At 38.9% G+C, this 3,714-nt stretch overlaps 1 pseudogene across 1 annotated transcript; it reads left to right on the top strand.

Moving 5' to 3' along the window:
- The first annotated feature begins 1,323 nt into the window (after positions 1-1,323).
- Gm6988 lies at positions 1,324-1,824 on the top strand (annotated as a pseudogene). The gene has a single exon (XR_873020.2). The product of XR_873020.2 is annotated as a predicted gene 6988 (transcript).
- The last annotated feature ends 1,890 nt before the right edge of the window (positions 1,825-3,714 follow it).

Here is a 3,714-nt window from a genome sequence, read left to right on the forward strand (position 1 = left end):
TAAAGAAATTAGAAAGTTCAAAAATCAAAATCAGGGTTGAAATCAATTAATTAGAAACAAAGAAAACAATACAAAGAGTCAACGAAACCAAGAACTGGTTCTTTGAGAAAATCAACAAGATAGACAAACACTTGACCACACTAACCAAAAGACAGAGAGACAATAACCAAATAAACAAAATCAGAAATGAAAACAAAGACATAGCAACAGACAATGAGAAAATTCAAAGATACATAAGGTCCTACTCCAAAAACCTGTACTCCACAAAATTGGAAAATCTTAATGAAATGAATGATTTTCTAGACAGATACCACTTACCAAAGTTAAATCGAGATCAGGTATAAACTATCTAAACAGATCTATAACCCCTAAGGAAATAGAAGTCATTAAAAGTCTCCTAATCAAAAAATGCCCAGGGCCAGATAGTTTTAAAATTCTACAAGATTTTCAAAGAAGAGCTTATACCAATATTCCCCAAACTATTCCATGAAATAGAAACAGAATGAAATGAACACTGCCAAACTCATTCTATGAAGCCACAGTTACCCTGACACCTAAACCACCCAGAGACTCAACAAAGAAATAGCATTTCAGAATAATTTCTCTCATGAACATTAATACAAAAATAGTCCAAAAAAAACACTTGCAAACCTAATCCAGGAACACATCAAAAACATCATCCACCATGATCAAGTGTGCTTCATCCCAGGCATGCAGGGATGGTTCAATACACAAAAACCCATCAATGTAATCCACCACATAGAAAGAAAGAAAGAAAGAAAGAAAGAAAGAAAGAAAGAAAGAAAGAAAGAAAGAAAGAAAGAAACTGAAGGAAAAAAACACATGATCATCTTATTAGATGCTGAAAAACTTTTGACAAAATCCAACACCCATTCATGCTAAGTCTTAGAGAGATCAGGGATACAAGGAGCACACCTAAACATATTAAAAACAATATAAAGCAAGCCCATAGTCAACATCAAATTAAAAGGAGAGAAACGTAAAGAAATTCCAATAAAATCAGGGACAAGACAAGGCTGCCCACGCTCTCCCTATCTATCCGATATAGCACTTGAAGTTTTAGCTAGAGCAATAAGACAACTAAAGGAGATCAAGGGAATAAAAATCGAAAAGGAGGAACTCAAAGCTCAGTATTCACAGATGATATGATTGTATACACAAGCAACCCCAAAGAGTCTACCAGAGAACACCTACAGCTGATAAACCTTCAGCAAAATGGTGGATACAAAATTAACTCAAAAAAAAAAAAGGTAGCCTTCATTTATACAAATGATAAACAGGTCAAGAAAGAAGTTAGGGCTTTTTTTTTTTTTCCCAACATCTTAGCGAGGCTGCTGTGGTCTACACGACTCTCTGAGCTTCGCCATGCCGCCCAAAGACGACAAGAAGAAGAAAGATGCCGGAAAGTCGGCCAAAAAGGATAAAGACCCAGTAAATAAATCTGGTGGCAAGGCCAAGAAGAAGAAGTGGTCCAAAGGCAAAGTTCGGGACAAGTTGAACAATCTTGTCCTGTTCGACAAAGCAACATACGACAAGCTCTGTAAGGAGGTTCCGAACTATAAGCTTATTACTCCAGCCGTGGTCTCCCAGAGACTGAAGATTCGCAGTTCCTTGGCCAGGGCAGCCCTTCAGGAGCTCCTTAGTAAAGGACTTATCAAGCTGGTCTCAAAGCACAGAGCCCAAGTAATTTACCCCAGAAACGCAAAGGGTGGAGACGCTCCAGCTGCTGGCGAAGATGCATGAACAGGTTCAATCAGCTGTACATTTGGAAAAATAAAACTTTATTGAATCAAAAAAAAAAAAGAAGTTAGGGAAACAGAACCCTTTACAATAGCCATGGATAATGTAAAATATGTTGGAGTAACTCTAACTAAGCAAGTGAAAACTCTATAAGACAAGAACTGTAAGTCTCTGAAGAAAAAAACTGAGGAAGATCTCAGAAGATGGAAAGATCTCCCATGCTCATGGATCGGTAGGACTAACATAATAAAAGTGGCCATCTTTCCAAAAGCAATTTACAGATTGAATGCAATTCCCATCAAAATTCCAACACAATTGTTCACAGACCTTCACAGATAAATTTTCAACTTCATATGGAAAAACAAAAAAAAATCCCAGGATAGCTAAAACAATCCTGAACAATAAAAGAACTTCTGGAGCTATCAGCATCCCTGACATCAAGCTATACTAGAGAGCAATAGTAATAAAAACTGCATGGCATTGATATAGGAACAGACAGGTCAATCAATGGAATTGGATGGAAGACCCTTCCATGAACACTTGATTTTTGACAAAGAAGGCAAAACCATACAATGAAAACAATGAAAGCATATTCAATAAATGGTACTGGCTTGATGGTCTGCATGTACAAGAATATAGATTGATACATATCTATTGCCCTACACAAAACTCAGGTCAAAGTGGATCAAGAACCTCAACATACAACCTGATACACTAAATCTAATAGAACAGAAAGTGGAGGCTAGCCTTGAACTCATTGGTACAGGAGACAACTTCTTGCAGAACACCAGTGGCTCAGGCTCTGAGATCAACAACTAATAAATGGGACTCATGGAACTGAAAAGGTTCTCTAAGTCAAAGAATTTCGTCAATAGGACAAAATGGGAGCCTACAGCTTGGGAAAAAAAATCTTCACCAATCCTACATCTGACAGAGAGTTAATATCCAAAATTTATAAAGAACTTGAGAAGTTAAAGACTCCAACAAACTAAATAACCCAATTTAAAAATGGGGTACAGCCCAGGCTGGCCTCAAATTTGTGATCCTCCTGCCTTTGCCTCCTGCAGCAAATCCTACCGACATGCAGCCAACCTTTGGACTGAGTGCAGGGTCCCTAATAGAGGAGTTAGAGAATGGACTGAAGGGGTTGAAGGGGTTTGTAACCCCATAGGAAGAACAACAATATTAACCAACCAGACGCCCCCCCCCAGAACTTCCAGGGACTAAGCCATCAACAAAGAAGTACACATGACTCCAGCTGCATACTTTGCAGTGGATGGCCTTGTCATGCATCAATAGAAGGAGTGATCGTTGGTCCTATGAAGGCTTGATAGATGTCCCAGTGTAGTGGAATCAAAGGCAGGGAGGTGGGAGTGGGGAGGTGGGTGGAGGAACACCCTCATAGAAACAGGGAGAGGAAGGGTGGGATAGGGTGTTTCTGGGAGGGAGGGAAACCGGGAAAGGGTTTAACATTTGAAATGTAAATAAAGAAAATATCCAATAAAAAGAAAGAAGGAAAAAAAATTTTTTTAAATGAGGTACAGAGCTTAACAAAATTCTCAACAGAAGAATCTTAAATGGCTGAGAAGAACATAAAAAAATGTTCAAAGACCTCAGTCATCAGGGGAATACGAATCAAAATGACCCTGAGAATCCATCTTGTACCCACCAGAATGGCTGAGATCAAAACTCAAGTGATAGCACATGCTGGCGAGGATGTGGAGCAAGGGGAGCACTCCTCCTCTGCTCGTGGGAGTGCAAACTTGTACAACCACTTCGAAAATCAATTTGACAGTTTCTCAAAAAACTGGGAGTAGTACTACCTCAAAACCCAGATATACACTCCTGGGCATATACTCAAAAGATGCCCCACCATACTACAGAGACACTTGCTCAACTCTGTTCATAGCAGCTTTATTTGTAATAACCAACAACTGGAAACAACCTAGATGT

This window comes from Mus musculus, chromosome 12, assembly GCF_000001635.26.
Source record: "Mus musculus strain C57BL/6J chromosome 12, GRCm38.p6 C57BL/6J".
Taxonomy (NCBI): domain Eukaryota; kingdom Metazoa; phylum Chordata; class Mammalia; order Rodentia; family Muridae; genus Mus; species Mus musculus.